Here is a 19,790-nt window from a genome sequence, read left to right on the forward strand (position 1 = left end):
CGATCTCCTGATCTCGTGATCCGCCTGCCTTGGCCTCCCAGAGTGCTGGGATTACAGGCGTGTGAGCCACCACGCCCAGCTTCCTGTGTTTCTAATATGGAATTTCCATGGCTGGTGCAGATGTTTGTACAACTTGTAGCTTTTTTTTTTCTTAAAGTTTGGTGCAAAGTCAGGTATCTATTCATTTTCCTGTACCTAGAACGGTAAAGTCCTGGATATGCTTTAAGTAATTCAAGAGCCCATTGATTAGATGAGTTTGCCCTCAGAAAAACTTCCAAGTCTCTGGATTTTCGTGATTTATGTTTGTAAGGTGAGGCTCCCTGTTTTCTTGCATTAAAAAACCCACTAACTTCATTGGAAGAGCCTTTGCTCTGTGAGCTTAGATGCGTCAAACCAAACAAGGTAGCGATCCACAGCTTTCCTAGGAGGCATCTTAACTACTGAAGTTAAGGAACTCAGTCATCCTTCTCAAACGTTTGTTCTCCACACATTAGGAAGGGCAGAAAAAGTCTTTATTCCAATGTTAAAACTTTCCCCCAGAACTCAGGGGATTAATGTATAAACTCAGTGGACAGGGAGGTAGGTTTTCTGCTTCCCTCCAAATTGAAGCCAAGATTAATTACGGTATTCACCTATTCCTGAAACATGCTGGTTAATGGTTCCTAGCTGTGCACTCCCCGAAGCAGCACTGGTCCCACAGTTCTTAGCGGACTCACTTGCTTTGATCAACTCATTCTCTCTCAGCAGGCCAAAACACTAGCCACAGGACACAAGTGTTTAGTTTACAATCACGTTAATTTTGCTTTTTGTTTGTCTTCAGCGGTTGGAGATTAATGAGTAAAAAGGGTGTTTAAATTTTCAACCAGCTTTCTTCTAATCACTTGGCTGCATTGTCACTGGCAGTTTTATCACTTTGATTTCCTGAATCAATCAGGTGTACAGTTTCTATGTCCAATGTAGTTTATGGTGCAGGAAAAGACAGTCCTACCAGGAATTACTGCGGTTGCTCTGGATTCCAGGAAGGCCTACTGTGAAAATGCTTAAGCACTGTTGTAGGACTTTTCTTTTTTCTTTTTAGACAAAGTCTCGCTCTGTTGCCCAGGGTGGAGTGCAGTGGTGTGATCTCGACTCACTGCAACCTCCACCTCCCAGGTTCAAGCGATTCTCCTGCCTCAGCCTCCCGAGTAGCTGGGATTACAGGTGTGCACCACCACACCCAGCTAATTTTTGTATTTTTAGTAGAGACAGGGTTTCACCATGTTGACCAGGCTGGTCTCAAACTCCTGACCTCAAGTGATCCACCCACTTTGGCCTCCCAAAGTGCTGAGATTACAGATTTGAGCCATGAGCCGGGCCTATATTTATTATTATTTGGAGACAGGGTCTTACCATGTTGCCCAGGTGGGAGTGCAGTAGCTATTCACAGGCATGATCATAGCTCACTGCAGCCTCGAATTCCTGGCCTCAAATTGAAAGATTCTCTCCGGGGCCTGAAAGCTTAAGGGAATGAATAACTCCTCCCTCTTCAGGCCCAGTCCCAAGGCGCAAGGCCGCTTGTGCCAGCAGCGTGCGTCAGTAAGATAGCAGAAGCAGGAAGAGAGCTGGCCGAAAGACACGTACCCCCGAAGACGGAGAGAGAGGCTGTGTGGGTACTGTGTAGCAGTTACCTCAGACTGAGACACTTCCTGATTACAGGAGACTATAAAACCCCTGCCCCGTCCTCTTTTGGTGCTGACGCCATATTAGGCCTCAGCCCACCTGCACTGAGGCGCTCATTAAAACAGTGTGTTGCTCCACACCACCTTGTGTTTGTTGGTGCCCTCTCAGGGTTCGAATCGATACAAGAGCCTTGCACAAATGATTCTCCTTTTTCAACCTCCAGGATAGGTGAGATTACAGGCAAGTGCCACCTGGACTGGATTATTCCTTGCATTTTTAAGAAATCTGACATTTTCTAAACATTTTACAAAGGATGTTGCTATGGCCATTTCTCATAGTTAGGGAATCAAATTAGCTTGTCTGTTGGAATGGTGAAAGTTAATTAAGAATTTGAAGTAGGCTGGGCATGGTGGCTCACACCTGTAATCCCAGCACTTTGGGAGGCCGAGGCTGGTGGATCAGCTGAGGTCAGGAGTTGGAGACCAGCCTGACCAACATGGAGAAACCCCATCTCTACTAGAAATACAAAAAATTATCCAGCCTTAGTGGCACATGCTTGTAATCCCAGCTACTCGGGAGGCTGAGGCAGGAGAATCACTTGAACCCGGGAGGCAGAGGTTGCAGTGAGCCGAGATTGCGCCATTGCACTCCAGCCTGGGCAACAAGAGTGAAACTCCGTCTCAAAAAAAAAAAAAAAAAAAAGAAAAAGAATTTGAAGTAAATTCATTAGAAGATGAGTTTGTTGCTACTCCAACTCCTCATCCTGTTTTCCTAACTGAGGAAAACGAACTCCATTCTGTTGCAGGTTTTCTTCAGTGTATGCTTCCTGGTGTATACAGAAACAAACCTAGTCTGGATGATTCTCTCTCAAAGAGGTCTCATATCAGAGAAATCCCCCTCAGGTCTAATACATTGTAATGGAGATTTTGTACACAAATTGCTGCTGACTATGCCTTGCTCCTGGCAGTAAGGGACAAGGCTAGCTTTGCTTTCACATAGTGAGGACTTCCGAAGTGCAAACCTGATCACAATACTTCTTGCCTTCACGTTTTTAAATGTTCCCTACGGCCTCTGGATGATACTCTCACAAGTTTGTAGACACCTCTCTCCACTGTGAGTTCCTTCTGGAACAGTGGCTTCTTTCTTTATCATTGTGCTGCCAGCTCCTAAAACAGTCCTGGGGACAGGAGGCCCTCACTGAAGAAATATTTAAGGCATTGAGGAAAGAACTTCATCCTGATGGCTTGGCATGAAGATGCATTCAGAGGTCCCAGGGGTGTAATGACATTTCTCAGGACCTCAAGCCTGGGTGATGTGTGACATTCATTTCTCAAGCCCACAGGGGCTCTCCCTTACCCTTCAAAATCCCAGGGAGGATATCTGAGAGAAGCTTAAGAACTTCTTTTAGGCCAGCTGCGGTGGCTCAGGCTTATAACCTCAGCACTTTGGGTGGCTGAGGCAGGAGGATCGCTTGAGCCCAGGAATTTGAGACCAGCCTGGACAACATAGTAAGTCCTTGTCTCTACTAAAAATAAACTATTAGCCAGATGTGGTGGTGCGTGCCTGTGGTCCCAGCTACTCAGGAGGCTGAGGCAGGACAGCCTGAGCTGGGGGAGGTCAAAGTTACAGCAAGCAGTGATTGCACCACTGCATTCCAGCTTGGGTGACAGAGTGAGACCCTGACTTAAAAAAAAAAAAAAAAAGCCGGGTACGGGGGCTGTTGCCTGTAATACCAGCATTTGGGAGGCTGAGTGGGGAGGATTGCTTGAGCTCGGGAGTTGGAGACCAGCCTGGGCAATGTGGAGTCCTATCTAGGGAAAAAGAGTCAGGCTGGCAAGACCAAAAGAAAGCAGAAAGAGAAAGCAGATAACCTGTGGGTCTGCCTTTCTTCATGGTCCAGGATATGTAGCCCTCCTACATCCAATTTATCACAAGACACCTGTAGATTAATTAGCTCATTGCAACGTTGGTGTTATCAGCACTGCTCTAAGCCCTTGTCAGCAGACAGTACCATCCTATAAAATCCCCAGCAAGCCTTTGTCTCCTTGCAGTCTGCCCCTCTCTCGCTGACCTGCCCCTTGCACCGTTGCAATGTATTTTCATACTTTCTCTAATAAATCTGCCTTTCTTTACCAACAACTGTCTTGGTAAATTCCTTTGCCGCCCGCATGATAGCAGTCTCAGATAGTTGCCACTCACCTGCAACAGGCAACATGGTGAAACCCCATCTCTACAAAAAATACAAAAATCAGCTGGGGGTGGTGGCGCGTGCCTGTGCTCCCAGCTACTTGGCAGGGCTGAGGAGGGAGGATCACTTGAGCCCAAGAGGTTGAGGCTGCAGTGAGCCATGTTTGCACTGCTGCCCTCCAGCCAAAGAAACAAGAAACAAACAAAGAAAAACCTTGCCTTTAAGAGCAAGGACTGTGGGACTCCAGAGTGTGGCTGTGCATGAAACACAATGAAGTGGGCACTATGCTGCTGGGGGCAGAGAAAAAAAAGGACATGTGTGACCTAACACAAAAGCTAGAGCTGGGTCTAATGGCAAAGATGACTATCAGGCTGCTTGTGGGACTTGTGGGATGGTGCTACGGCAAGCTGCATTTTCTAAGATTGCCATGACAGTATGTATCTGATTCCACGTGTTCTCCTTACAATGTGACTGGATATTCCTCCAATGAGAGATGGGTCTATGTTCCCTACCCTTAAACCTGAGTAACCGTTTGTGTCTACCTCAACCAAAAAAAATCTGGTGGAATGATGCCATGTGACTTCTAAGATTAGGTCATAAAAGATTAGGTCATAAAACAGCTTCTCCCTGCCTCTCTGTTAGGGTACCTGCCTTGGGAAACCCTGAGCTGTTAACGTAAATCTAACTACCTTCAAGCTGCCTTGCTGGACACACCACACAGAGTTAGAAGGGGATGCCCGAGGAGCCGCAGGTGTTCCAGTACCTAGCTGTTGGAGTCTCCTCAGCATAGGCACCAGGCATGTAAGTGAAGAAACCTTTGAGATAAGCTAACCCCAACCAGTCAGTCTGCAATTTCATGAGAGACCTTGAGCAGAACTGCCCTTGAGCTGCTCTAGAATTCTTGACACATAGAAACTGTGAGAGGTAAAAATGATGATTGTTGTTCAAAACAATTAATTTTATGGGTGATTTGTTATATAGTCATAGTGTTTGGGAAAAGGAACTAGACACATTTACCAAAATTGACCATAACCTGGGCCAAATCGTAGTTAGGATTTAAAAAAACCATTTGGGGTAATTGCAATTTAGTCTTTTTTTTTTTTTGAGACGGAGTTTCACTGTTGTTTGCCCAGGCTGGAGTGCAATGGCGCCATCTTGGCTCACTGCAACCTCTGCCTCCTGGGTTCAAGCAATTCTCCTCCCTCAGCCTCCCAAGTAGCTGGAATTACAGGTGTGCACCACCACGCCTGGCTAATTTTTGTATTTTAGTAGAGATTGGGTTTCACCACATTGCCCAGGCTAGTCTCGAATTTGTTATCTCAGGTGATCCACCCTCCTCAGCCTCCCAAAGTGCTGAGATTACAGGCAGGAGCCACGGTGCCCGGCCGCAATTTACTCTTAAAAATAAGAACCTAGGTGCCAGGTGCAGTGGCTCATGCCTATAATCCCAGCACTTCGGGAGGCCAAGGAGGGTGGATTGCCTGAGGTCAGGAGTTTGAGACCAGCCTGGTGGTGAAACCCCATTTCTACTAAAATACAAAAAATTAGCCAGGCATGGTGGCAGGCACCTGTAATCCCAGCTACTCGGGAGGCTGAAGCAGGAGAATCACTTGAACTTGGGAGGCAGGGGTTGTAGTGAGCCGAGACGGAGCTACTGCACTCCAGCCTGGGCAACAGAGCCAGACTCCATCTCAAAAAAAAAAAAAAAAGAAAGAACCTAGGCTGACTGCCATGGCTCATGCCTGTAATCCTGGCATTTTGGGAGGATGAGGCAGGTAAATCACTTGAGGCAGGGAGTTTGAGACCATGGCAAAACCCCTTCTCTACTAAAAAATACAAAAACAAGCCAGATGTGGTGGCACATCCCTGTAATCCCAGCACTTTGGGAGGCTGAGGAGGGTGGATCACTTGAGGCCAGGAGTTTGAGACTAGCCTGGCCAACATGGTGAAACTCTATCTCTACAAAAAATATAAAAATTAGCCAGGTGTGGTGGCACATGCCTGTAATCCTAGCTACTCAGGTGGCTGAGGCACGAGAATCCCTTGAACCTGAGGGGTGGAGGCTGTAGTGAGCTGAGATTGCTCCACTGCACTGCAGACTGGGCAACAGAGCAATACTCAATCTCAAGCAAAACAAAACAAAACAAAAAACCCGCAAAACAAACAAAAAAACTGGCTGATGCAGGAGGATCATTTGAACCCAGGAGTTTGAGGCTGCAGTGAGCCGTGATCACGCTACTGCACTTCAGCTTGAGGGACAGAGTAAGACCCTGTCTCTCAAAAGAAAAAAGAAAAAAAGAGAAAAGCGTGGTGGTTCATGCCTGTAATCCCAGAACTTTGGGAGGCCGAGACAGGTAGATCACCTGAGGTCAGGATTTCTAGACCAGGCTGACCAACATGGTGAAACCCTGTCTCTACTAAAAATACAAAATTAGCTGGGTGTGGTGGTGCATGTCCATAATCCTAGATATGGAAGGAGAATCGCCTGAACCTGGGAGGCAGAGATTGCAGTGAGCCGAGGCTGTGCCACTGCACTCCAGCCTGGGAGATGGAGCAAGACTTTCTCTCCAAAAAAAAAAAAAAAAAAAAAGTCTAATGTCAATGGATAGAAAAGATCTTTCCTAATCTGATAAGTGACTCAATGAAAAACTATAGCAAATATCATATTAAATAGTAAAATAGTAGTAAAATATCAAAGTTTTTCCTCTTGAAGTTGGGAGCAAGACAATGATAACCACTATCTCTACCTTGTCCTAGCAAATACAGAAGGTAAGAAAAAAACAAAATGTATAAGGCTCAAAACAGAAGGAAAAAACTGTCATTATATGGAATTGACATACTTGTATGTCAAGAAAATTCAAAATAATCTACAGAAAAATTATTAGAATAAAAATAATTTTAAAAGAATTAAAACATTAAAGGCCGAGTGCAGTGGCTCACGCCTGTAATCTCAGTACTTTGGGAGGCCGAGGCGGGCAGATAACCTGAGGTTGGGGGTTCGAGACCAGACCAACAAGGAGAAACCCCGTCTCTCCTAAAAATACAAAATTAGCCAGGCGTGGTTGTGTATGCCTGTAATCCCAGCTACTCGGAAGGCTGAGGCAGGAGAAACGCTTGAACCTGGGAGGTGGAGGTTGTAGAGAGCCGAGACTGAGCCATTGCACTCCAGCCTGGGCAACAAGAGTGAAACTCCATCTCAAAAAAAAAATTCTTTTTAAATAAATAAAAAAGAAAGAAAAAGACTGATGAACTATTCTACAGTAAAGAAGCCTAAAGAGACATGATGTGGTATAAAATGTATTTGGTTTCTTTCTGCCCCAGAACTCCTAAAATCCTAGAAATTTCCTAAGTGCTAGGAGGATCTTCTGTTATTCATAATTAGCTCCTTTGATAAGTCCTGAGTTTATGCTAATGAACCTGCTTAGGGCGGGGCCCGTAGATAGCTTCAGGATGGGGCTAGTCACCAGAAAGTCCAGGTGATTAGAGGATTAGAGGATTGGAACTTAAGCCCCACCCACCAACATCTGGAAGGGCTGAGGGTGCAAGAAATTTAGCTCTATTAAAAATTTAAACACTGCAGTCGGCTCGAGTACTCCCAGTAACGAGGAGGTGTTCTCGGCCGTCCCACCCTCCCCTACCGTCGCCGGGCTGCGCCGCCGGAGCCGGGACGCGCCTCCGCTGCCCTCGCCGCCTCCGTCCCCGCTGCCCTCGCCGTCTCCGTCCCCGCTGCCCTCGCCGCCCCCGTCCCCGCTGCCCTCGCCGCCTCCGTCCCCGCGGCAGCCGCTCCCCTCGCCGTCGGCGCGCACACGATGAAGAAGAACGAGTCCCTCAACCAGAGCCTCGCCGAGTGGAAGCTCTTCATCTACAACCCGACCACCGGAGAGTTCCTGGGGCGCACCGCCAAGAGCTGGGGTTTGATGTTGCTCTTCTACCTAATTTTTAATGGGTTCCTGGCTGCACTCTTCTTATTCACGATGTGGGTTATGCTTCAGACTCAACGATGAGGTTCTAAAATACCGTGACCAGATTCTTAACCCAGGACTTATGGTTTTTCCAAAACCAGTGACTGCATTGGAATATACATTCAGTAGGTCTGATCTAACTTCGTATGCAGGGTACACTGAAGACCTTAAGAAGTTTCTAAAACCATATACTTTAGAAGAACAGAAAAACCTCACAGGCTGTCCTGATGGAGCACTTTTTGAACAGAAGGGTCCAGTTTATGTTGTATGTCAGTTTCCCATTTCGTTACTTCAAGCATGCCGTGGTATGAATGATCTTGATTTCAGCTATTCTCAAAGAAACCCTTGTATTCTTGTGAAAATGAACAGAATAATTGGATTAAAGTCTGAAGGAGTGCCAAGGATAGATTGTGTTTCGAAGAATGAAGATATACCAAATGTAGCAGTTTATCCTCATAATGGAATTATAGACTTAAAATATTTCCCATATTATGGGGAAAAACTGCATGTGGGGTATCTACAGCCATTGGTTGCTGTTCAGGTCAGCTTTGCTCCTAACGATACTGAGAAAGAAGTAACAGCTGAGTGCAAGATTGATGGATCAGCCAACCTTAAAAGTCAGGATGATCGTGACAAGTTTTTGGGACGAGTTATGTTCAAAATCACAGCATGTGCATAGTATGAGTAGGATGTCTCCACAGAGTAAATTTTGTGTTGTCTGTCTTCATTTTGTATCAGCTGGACCTTCCATTCTAGAATTATGAGACCACCTTGGAGAAAGGTGTGTGGTACATGACACTGGGTTACATCATAACGTGCTTCCAGATCATAGTGTTCAATGTCCTCTGAAGTAACTGCCTGTTGCCTCTGCTGCCCTTTGAACCAGTGTACAGTCACCAGATAGGGACCGGTGAACACCTGATTCCAAACATGTAGGATGGGGGTCTTGTCCTCTTTTTATGTGGTTTAATTGCCAAGTGTCTAAAGCTTAATATGCTGTGCTATGTAAATATTTTATGGCTATAACACTGTCATATTTTGATGTCAACAGAGTTTTAGGGATAAAATGGTACCCGGCCAACATCAACTGACTTTATAGCTGCAAGAAATATGGTATGTGGAGAAGTTCTGCATGTGAGGAAGGAAAAAAAGACAATAAAAATGTATTTGAAAAATATTTTTTAAAAAATTTAAACACTAAAATTTGATGAATTTCCTTTCTGCTGAACACCTGGAGGTGCTGGGAGGGAGGCACACCCAGAGGTCGTGGCAGCACCACACCCCTCCCCCCGTACTTTGCCATATCCATCTCTTCATCTGGATGTTCATCTGTATCTTACGATTTTTTTTTTTTGAGACAGAATCTTGCTCTATTGCCCAGGCTGGATTGCAGAGGCACGATCATGGCTCACTGCAACCTCTGCCTCCCAAGTAGCTGGGATTACAGGTACGTACCACCACGCCTGGCTAATTTTTGTATTTTTTCTACAGATGGGGTTTCACCATGGTGGCTAGGCTGGCCTTGAACTCCTGACCTCATGTAATCCACCCACCTTGGCCTCCCAAAGTGCTGGGATTACAGGCCCAAGCCACTGTGCCCGGCGAAGACCCTGTCTTTTTTTTTTTTTTTTTTTTTTTTTGAGACGGAGTCTCACTCTGTTGCCCTGGCTGGAGTGCAGTGGTGCGATCTCACCTCACTGCAACCTCTGCCTCACGGGTTCAAGCAATTCTCCTGCCTCAGCCTCGTGAGTAGCTGGGATTACAGGCGCCTGCCACCACGCCCAGCTAATTTTTGTATTTTTAGTAGAGACGGGGTTTCACCATGTTGGCCAGGCTGGTCTCGAACTCCTGACCTCATGATTCGCCTGCCTTGGCCTCCCAAAGTGCTGGGATTATAGGTGTGAGCCACCACGCCCGGCCAAGACCCTGTCTTAAAAAAAAAAAAAGGCAGGGCGTGGTGGCTGACACCTATAATCCCAGCACTTTGGGAGGCCAAGGCGGGCATATCACTTGAGCCCGGAAGTTTGAGACCAGCTTGGCCAACATGGTGAAACGCATCTCTACTAAAAATACAAAAATTATCTGGGCATTGTGGCACGCACCTGTAATCTCAGCTACTCAGGAGGCAGAGGCAGGAGAATCGCTTGAACCCAGGAGGTGGAGGTTGCATTATGCCATTGCACCCCAGACTGGGCGACAGGGCAGGACTCAGTCTCAAAAAAAAAAAAAAACACAAAACGCCTGTAATCCCAGCACTTTGGAAGCCTTGAACCTGGAAGGCAGAGGTTGCGGTGAGCCAAGATTGCACCATTGCATTCCAGCCTGGGCAACAAGAGCGAAACTCTGTCTCAAAAAAAAGATAGAGTCTTGATCTGTTGCCTAGGCTGGAGTGCAGTGGCATGATCTTGGCTCACTGCAACCCCCACATCCCAGGTTCAAGTGATTCTGCCACCTCAGCCTTCCAAGTAGCTGGGATTACAGGTGTGAGCCACCATGCCCGTCTCATGGCGGACGTACAAAAAATTTTTGTATTTTTAGTAGAGAAGGGATTTCACCACGTTGGCCAGACTGGTCTCCAACTCCTGGCCTCAGTAATCCACCTGCCTTGGCCTCCCAAACTGCTAGGATTAGGCAGGATAATAGGACCTGGAGGCAGGGAACCTAAGGACTTCCGAGAACTAAATCAAATGGAAACATCTCATCTATGACAGGAAATATCCTTCTCATTTACATAGGCTGTACAGTGAGTAAATGATTTTGTAACTTTACTTCATCCTCTTCATTTACATAGGGCGTACGTCAAGTAACCAATGGAAACCTCTAGAAGGTATTTAAACCCCAGAAAATTCTGTAACGAGGCTCTTGACCCCCTATGCTCAGGCCTGCTTTCACCCTCTGGAGTATACTTTCATTTTCGAGAAATCTCTGCTTTTGTTGCTTCATTCTTTACTTGCTTTGTTTGTGCATTTTGTCCAATTCTTTGTTCAAGATGCCAAGAACCTGGACACCCTCAACCGGTAACAGGACTACAGGCATGAGCCGCCATGCCCGGCCTATGATATCTTTTATAATAAGCTGGCAATGTGTTTCCCTGAGTTCTGTGAACTGTCTTAGCAAATTAGTCAAACCCAAGGAGGAGGTCGCAGGAACCCTGGTTTCTAGCCAGTCAGAAGTACCAGTGGCCTAAGGATAGCGTCAGAATTTTCATTCACTCATTCATTCATTTACTTATCGTTCTTGTGGGTACATAGTAGGTGTATGTATTTCTGGAGTACATGAGATATTTTGGTACAGGCATGCAATGTATGGCTCAGAATTGAACTGAATTATGGGACACCCTGATGGAGAATCCACTGAAGGATTGCTTAGTGGGATAAAATCCCCACACATTTTGGTGGCCAAGGGTCTCAGAAGTCTCTCTGTTAATTGTGAGATTAAAGGCCAAAAAATAACGGTTTTTATTTTTTGTAGAAATGGGGTCTCCACCTGTCACCCAGGCTGGTCTTGAATTCCTGGCCTCAAGCAATCCTCCCACCTCACATCATTGTACCTGGCTTGGTTTTTCTTTTGACGCATGACAACTAAGTGCAATATAGGATGCTGGATTGAATTCTGGACCAAGGTTTTAAAAAACTTTTTTTATTTTGCTACAGGGGACATTAGTGAGATAACTAATGAAATTTAAATAAGGTACACAGATTATAGTACTGTATCAGTGTTAATTTCATGATTTTCATAACTGTATTGTGATTATGTAAGGGAATATCATTGTTTTTACAAAGTTATTTAGAGGTAAAGTGGCATCATGTCTGCAATTTACTCAAATATATAAACAGAGGGGCCAGGTAGGGTGGCACACGCCTGTAATCCCAGCACGTTGGGAGGCCAAGGCAGCTGGATACTTGAGGTCAGAAGTACAAGACTAGCCTGACCAACATGGTGAAACCTCATCTGTAGTAAAAATACAAAAATTAGTTGGGTGTGGTGGTGCACGTCTGTAATCCCAGCTACTTGGGAGGTTGAAGCACAAGAATCATTTGAACCCGAAAGGCCAAGCTTGCAGTCAGCTGAGATCCCAGCAGAGGTGCGCAGACTGCTTGAACCCAGGAGGTCAAAGTTGCAGTAAGCTATGATCATGCCACTGTACTCCAGCCTGGGTGACAGAGTGAGACCCCATCTGTAAAGAAAAAAAAAAAATTGGTATGATCACTTTGGAAAGCTGTTAGTATACTCAATTGAACACACACGTACCCTAAGACCCAGCAATTTTACTACTAAATATATGTCCTGCAGAAATATGCACACACATGCACCGAAAGACATATACAGGAATATAATTCACATCAGCCCCAAACTGGATACAACCCAAAAATAGAATGGATAAGTAAAATGTGGCATATTTATACAACTGAACACTACTGGCAATAAAAATGAATGAACTGCGACTATATACAACCACGTGGATGAATTTCTCAAACGTAATGTTGAGCAAGACACAAAAGAACACACGAATATGAGTCCATTTACACATACTTCAAAAGCAGGCAAAACTAATTCTTAAAAAATTTTTACTTTTTAATTGAATTATAACCAGAGAAAATGTACAAATCTTAAATGTATAGCATTTTAACATATGGAAAACATTCATAATGAATATTAATTACCTAGATCCAGATATGGAATATTTCATCCCCCAGTAGCTGTGTCCCCCTCCCAGATGATAATTCCAAACCTCAACTACTATTGTGATCTATTTGTACCTTGAATTAGTTTTTTCATAGATTACTATTGCTTTGTTTCCTTCTATTTTTTAAAGACAGTCTTACTCTGTCACCCATTAAATAATAATTACCATTGCCCCTTCCCGCTAACCCCTAGCAATCAGTTTCACTTTTTGTCTTTATGATTTTTTATTATTTATTTAGAAACAAGATCTCACTCTGTTGCCCAGGCTGGAGTGCAATGGCATGAACACAGCTTACTGCAGCCTCTAGTTCCTCGGTTCAAGTGAGCCTCCTGCCATAGCCTCCCGAGTAGCTGAGACTACAGACACATGCCACCATGACCAGCTAATTGTTTTAAATTTATTTTTTATGGAGATGGGGTCTCACTCTGTTGCCCTGGGTGGTCTCAAACTCCTAAGCTCAAGCAATTCTCCCACCTCAGCCTCCCTGTGTTGAGATTACAGGCATAAACCACCATGCCTGATTTTTTAAAAAATAATTTTCTGTAGATATGTGGTCTCCCTGTGTTGCCCAGGCTGGTCTTGAAATCCTGGGCTCAAGTAATCATCCTGCTTTGGCCTGATTACTATTTCTACTATTTCTTGACCTGACTGTTGTTTCCATAGAGGTAGACACCTTTTTATTATTTATTGATCTCTATATTTAGGATTTGTATACTTTTCTGTATATATATTACACTCCAATAAAAGTTTTCTCAAAAAATCCAAAGATTTTATTAGCTATTGCTCCTCAACTCAGCACAGTGACTGTAGAATTTTATGCAGGTATGTTCTAAGAATTAGCTTCTTTCATTTCTGCTACTACAGGCATAATTCATGATTTTATTACTATTATCATTTTATGAGTCTGCCTATTTTTTTTATTTTTTATTTTTTGAGAGGAGTCTGGCTGTGTCGCCCAGGCTGGAGTGCAGTGGCACAATCTCGGCTCACTGCAAGCTCCGCCTCCCAGGTTCATGCCATTCTCCTGCCTCAGCCTCCCGAGTACCTGGGACTACAGTTGCCCGCCACCATGCCTGGCTAATTTTTTGTATTTTTAGTAGAGACAGGGTTTCACCATGTTAGCCAGGATGGTCTCGATCTCCTGAACTCGTGATCCGCCCACCTCGGCCTCCCAAAGTGCTGGGACTAAAGGTGTGAGCCACCACGCCCGGCTGAGTCTGCCTATTTAAACTAAAGACTCATATTAAAATAGGAAGGGGGATAACATTTAAAAAATTACTGTATTATAAAAGTCATTGTTTCTCTGTGAGGAGAGATGATGAATATATGAATTGTTTTTTCTCTCTCATCTTCTAGTTACTAAAGAACAATCTGAGATCTGAGAGACATTCTGAAGAGGTGGGGAAAAGGGCTTAGCAATGAGCACGCAAGAGCATCTTGTTTGGACACAGTGTCTACCTGGACACCCCTAGTCGGTCCCATTTAGATGAAAATATGTCTCTGGCCGGGCACAGTGGCTCATGCCTGTAATCCCAGTACTTTGGGTGAGGCGGGTGGATCACCTGAGGTCAGGAGTTCCAGATCAGTCTGGCCAACATGGTGAAACCCCATCTCTACTAAACATACAAAAATTACTTGGGCATGGTGGTGTGCAACTGTAGTCCCAGCTACTTGGGTGGCTGAGGCAGGAGAATTGCTTGAACCCAGGGGGTGGAGGTTGCAGTGAGCCTAGATGGTGCCACTGCACTCCAGCCTGGGCAACGGAGTAAGACTCCATCTCTAGATAGATAGATAAATAAATAAATAAATAAATAAATAAAAGTATAGCTCCAAGTCTTGTCTTCAACGTTAAAGTCTAACACTAACATCCCAAGGCAGAATCTTGTTATTTCCAGTGGTATTCGTTGTCATGAATTCGTTAGTTTAATGCTGGGACTGTAAATAATTCTTTTTTTTGTTTGTTTTGGTTTTTTTATTTTGCAGAGCATAGTAGAGGTGTGAGACTATATATAATTACATAATTATCTTGGCTGTTTTCTGAGAAAACTTACAGGAGGAATGGATACCAATAATTTTTTTTTTTTTAGACGGAGTCTCAATCTGTCCCCCAGGCTGGAGTGCAGTGGTGTGATCTCGGCTTACTGCAACCTCTGCCTCCTGGGTTCAAGCAATTCTCCTGCCTCAGCCTCCTGAGTAGCTAGGATTACAGGCGTGTGCCACATACCTGGCTGGTCTCAAACCCCTAACCTCAGGTGATCTGTCCACCTCGGCCTCCCAAAGTGCTAGGATTACAGGCATGAGCCACCTGTATCAATAACTATTGAAACTAGAGTTTTATGTAAGAATTGACATGTCTTTTTGTTGTTTATATTTCTCCCCACCTCCATGATGTGCAACCTTCCTATTAAGAGAATGTTGAGCTGTTGTGATGGCTAATGTTAAATGATATTATATTTATCTGAATTAGTTTCAATTTAATCACCATTTCTTGAAGTCACCTCAAAATGAATTGATGACTCTAAGGAAATAATCACTTTTAGGAAACAATTAGTTTGGACACTGTGTTTCTACTATTATGTGAAAACCAAATAGAATTTTATGTTTGAAAAATTAGCAGTTAATTGCACTCAAATCATGACTCTCTCCTGAGGAAAGTACTTTGCAGATTATAATTATCAGTGATACTTTGTAAATGAAAAAGCAAGCATTGAAGAAATTAAGGGTTTTGTGGTTCTCTGTGAAATTAGGGCCAGGAATGAGACTCTGTGTTTCTGGTTCTTGTTCTTGTACCAAATCATCTGACCATAGATAGACAACTTTCAGAATTTAGCCAAGAATAAAGGAAATTGTCAAGATAACCTTAATAAATTTATGCAATATTAATATGCAATCCTCTTTCACATTAAATTTATGAAATCATATTTAATGCTGGGCCTGCTGGCTCACACCTGTAATCCCAGCACTTTGGGAGGCCGAGGTGGGCAGATCACTTGAGGTCAGGAGTTTGAGACCAGCCTGGCCAACATGGTGAATCCCTGTCTCTACTAAAAGTACAAAAATTAGCCAGGCGTGTTGGTGTGCACCTTTAGTTCCAGCTACTCGGGAGGCTGAGGCAGGAGACTCGCTTGAACCTGGGAGGTGGAGGTTGCAGTAAGCCAAGATCTCTGTTCTAGCCTGAGCAACACACTGAGACTCTGTCTCAAAGAAAAAAAAAAAGAAAAAGAAAAAAAAGAAATCATATTTAATGTATACTTTAAGATATGAACTTTTATATTCTCACTTTCAGCTGGGATCCCTAGTCGCTTAAGAGAGTCATTCTTTTTCTTCAAAACAGGGTCTGTCCCTTATCGCCCAGTCTGGAGTGCAGTGGCTCGATCTCATCTCACTGTGGCCTTGACCTCCTAGGCTAAAGAGATTCTCCTACCTCAGCCTCCTGAATAGCTGGGAATACAGGTGCACGCCCCCACACCTGACGTTTTGGAGAGACAGGGTTTTGCCATGTTGCCTAGGCTGGTCTTGAACTCCTGGGCTCAAGTGATCCTCCTGTCTGGACCTCCCAGAGTATTGGGATTATACGTGTCAGCCATTGGACATGACCCTGGGAGTCAGACTCCTCCTGTTACCAGAAAGGGGTCCTGATCCAGACCCCAGATTTCAAGAGAGGGTTCTTGAATCTTGGGCAAGAAAGAACTGGGGTGAGTCCACAGAGCAAAATGGAAGCAAGTTTATTAGAGAAGTAAATAAACAAAAGAATGGCTACTCCATAGGCAGAGCAGCCCCGAGGCCTGCTTGTTGACTGTTTTTATGGTTATTTCTTGATCGTATGCTAAACAAGGGGTGGATTATTCATGAGTGTTCAGGGAGGGGGTGGGCAATTCCTGGAACTGAAGGTTCCTCCCCTTTTAGACCATATAGACTAAATTCCTGATGTTGCCAAGGCATTTGTAAACTGCGATGGCGCTGGTGGGAGTCTTTTAGCATGCTAATGCATTATAATTATAATTAAATATAATGAGCAGTGAGGACCACCAGAGGTCACTTTCATCACCATCTTGGTTTTGGTGGGATTTGGCCGGCTTCTTTATTGCATCCTTTTATCAGCAAGGTCTTTGTGACCTGTATCTTGTGCTGACCTCCTATCTCATCCTGTGACTGTGGACCACCTGGGAATGCAGTCCAGCAGGTCTCAACCTTCTTTATTTATTTTTTTTCAAGACAAAGTCTCACTCTGTCGCCCAGGCTGGAGTTCAATGGCGCAATCTCGGCTCACTGCAACCTCTGTCTCCTGGGTTCAAGGGATTCTCCTGCCTCAGCCTCCTGAGTAGTTGGGATTACAGGTGCCCACCACCAAGCCTGGCTAATTTTTGTATTTTTAGTAGAGACGGGGTTTTGCCATTTTGGTCAGGCTGGTCTCGAACTCCTGGCCTCAGGTGATCCACCTGCCTTGGCCTCCCAAAATGCTGGGATTACAGGCATGAGCCACCTTTCCTGGCTGACTCAGCCTTATTTTACCCAGCCACAATTCAAGATGGAGTCGCTCTGGTTCAAATGCCTCTGACACTGCCTCTCTCAAGTTCAAACTTTTAAGCTCTGCTCTTACTTTTTTCTTTTTCCTTTTTTTTGGAAATAATTTCAGGCTTATAAGAAAAGTTGCAAGAATAGTAAAAAGAATGGTTTTTCCTCAAATCATTAATTTTAATTTTAATTTTTTTTTGAGACAGAGGCTTGCTGTGTCACCCAGGCTGGAGTACAGTGGCAGGATCTCAGCTCACTGCAACCTCCACCTCCTGGATTCAAGTGATTGTCCTGTCTCAGCCTCCCGAGTAGCTGGGATTACAGGTGTGTACTGCCACGCCTAGATAATTTTTTGTATTTCTAGCAGAGACAGGGTTTCACCATGTTGGCCTGGCTGGTCTCAAACTCCTGGCCTCAAGTAATCCACCCACCTCGGCTTCCCAAAGTGCTCGGATTACAGTCATGAGCCACCGCGCCGGGCCTAATTTTTTCTTTTCCTTCCTTCCTTCCTTCCTTCCTTCCTTCCTTCCTTCCTTCCTTCCTTCCTTCCTTCCTCCCTCCCTCCCTCCCTCTCTCTTTCTCTCTCTCTTCCTCTCCTCCTCTCTTTCTCTCTTTCTTTCCTTCTTTCTTTCACAGGGTCTCACTCTTATTGCCCAGGCTGGAGTGCAGTGGTGCAATCAGAGCTCACTGTAGACTCAACTTTCGGGGCTCAAAGTGATTCTCCCACCTCAGGCTCCCACGTAGCTGTGACTACAGGCACAGGCCATGACCCCCAGCAAATTTTTGTATTTTTTGTAGAGATGGGGTTTTGCCATGATGCCCAGGCCAGTCTCGAACTCCTGGGCTCAAGTCATCCTGTTGCATCAGCCTCCTGAGTAGCTAGGATTACAGGCATGCGCCACCACGCCTGGCTAATTTTTTTTGTATTTTTAGTAGAGATGGGGTTTCACCATGTTAGCCAGGCTGGTCTTGAACTCCTGACCTTGTGATCCACCTGCCTCAGCTTCCCAAAGTGCTGAGATTATAGATGTCAGCCATCATGCCTGGTCGCACTTCAAGTTTTAATGAAAGCTTATATAAGATTATTTTGGCCGGGCGCGGTGGCTCATGCCTGTAATCCCAGCACTTTGGGAGGCTGAGGCGGGCGGATCATGAAGTCAGGAGATCGAGACCATCCTGGCTAACATGGTGAAACCCCGTCTCTACTAAAAAATACAAAAAATTAGCCGGGTGTGGTGGCGGGCACCTGTAGTCCCAGCTACTCGGGAGGCTGAGGCAGGAGAACGGTGTGAACCCAGGAGGCGGAGCTTGCAGTGAGCCGAGATCGCGCCACTGCACTCCAGACTGGGTGACAGAGCGAGACTCCGTCTCAAAAAAATATATATATTATTTTATTCCTGCACCTTCCCTATTGTCTCTTTCTTGTATTTGCCATTTTCCTTTCCTACTTGGCGAGATTTGGCTTTCCGTTCAAGGATCTTTTTGTGGCCTTTGTCAAGTTTTAGTCTAGTGATAACCACCTTGCTGGGTGAATGCCCACAGGGACAGCTATGCTGTTAGCCTTTTCCCACTGCACCCGTTCAATGTAGATGGCATATTTCTTCCTGTAAACCTGGATTATTTGGCCAATTTGCTGACCCTTACAGTGTCCTCGCACAACCTGAACTTCGTCATCTTTTTGGATGGTCTTTGATCGAACATTGTACTTTTGTCTCAGCTCTTTGGAAAGAGGGGAGGACATAATCTTTCTGCGAGTGTGGGAAGGTGCATTGAAATGCCTTTTGCAGTTCTTGCTTCAGTCAGAAGTCACAAAGGGATTGTACTTCATTTTGGCTGTTCCACCTTTGGTGATGGCTGCAAAGGTTTAATAAATCTTATTTATGGGAAGGTATAGTGGGTTGAATGGTGGCCCCCCCAAAAGATATGTCTATATCCCAACCCCCAGAACCTGTAAATGTGAGCTTATTTGGAAAAGGATCTTTGTAGATGTAATTAAGGATCTCAAGAGGAGATCATCCTGGATTACCTGGATTACCTAGGGGAAGAGAAAAGCAGAGGCAGATTTGAGACAGGTACAGAGAAGGCCATGGGAAGGTGGAGGCAGAGATTGAAGTTGTCCAACCAAGGAACGCCTGGAGCCACCAGAAGCTGGAAGCAGCAGGGAAGGATTCTCCCGGGAGCCTTCAGAGGGAGCATGGCCCCACCTATCCCTTCACTTCGGACTTCTAGACTCCAGGACTGAGAGAGGCTATATTCTGTTTGAAGCCATCAGGTCTGTGGCACTCCACCACAGCAGCTGCAGGAAAGGAGAAGAGAAGGGCTCAGTGGAGCCATGCTGTAGCTGTGAGCAGTGACTCAGATTGACTGGAAAAGGAGGATGTTTGGTCATTTCGGACAAGTTCCTGGTTCTGTTTTTGTTTGGTTCATCACAGTGACAGGGTGGCCTTGTCTGATGTGGATGTTCTGTGACATTACGTTCAGCAGGAAACTATGAAGGCCAGCTGTGTGCCAGGCCAGCTCCTGGAAGAACCAAGGCCTGGCTGGGCATCTGGGGCTGCTTTTCTTTCTCTCATATGTGAAGCTGGGTGTTCTTTATGGACTTCAACCAAAACAACACATCCCGACAGACTGAATGCAGAAGCTATGAGAATCCAGCTCTTTTCTATTCAGCCAGATGTTAAAAAGATTTGTCAAAATGTAAAACAATGCCATTTTCTCCCCCATCCCTTTTTTTTAAAATGGCATTTTTTTCCACAAAAATTTTGTTTATGAGAACATG

The 19,790-nt window shown here is 45.0% G+C and overlaps 1 protein-coding gene and 2 pseudogenes across 6 annotated transcripts in view; 2 read left to right on the plus strand and 1 right to left on the minus strand.

The window, feature by feature from the left end:
- Positions 1-4,492: 4,492 nt before the first annotated feature.
- The window catches only part of LOC100995269 (interferon-induced transmembrane protein 3-like), a 42,782-nt gene continuing 27,484 nt past the window's right edge, over positions 4,493-19,790 (plus strand). For 2 of the 6 annotated variants that reach the window (XM_055107906.2, XM_034953204.3), the window contains exon 1: positions 4,493-4,648. The gene's annotated coding sequence lies outside the window, so the exon portion shown is untranslated. Of the gene's footprint in view, positions 4,649-16,185; positions 17,336-19,790 lie in introns of those variants that run through there. The other 4 variants (XM_055107905.2, XM_034953203.3, XM_055107904.2 and 1 more) reach the window with 4 other exon arrangements.
- Positions 7,642-10,326, plus strand: LOC100995958 (sodium/potassium-transporting ATPase subunit beta-3-like; annotated as a pseudogene).
- LOC100995618 (large ribosomal subunit protein uL24-like) lies at positions 18,403-18,839 on the minus strand (annotated as a pseudogene).

The sequence above is a fragment of the Pan paniscus genome, chromosome 12 (assembly GCF_029289425.2).
Source record: "Pan paniscus chromosome 12, NHGRI_mPanPan1-v2.0_pri, whole genome shotgun sequence".
NCBI lineage: Eukaryota > Metazoa > Chordata > Mammalia > Primates > Hominidae > Pan > Pan paniscus.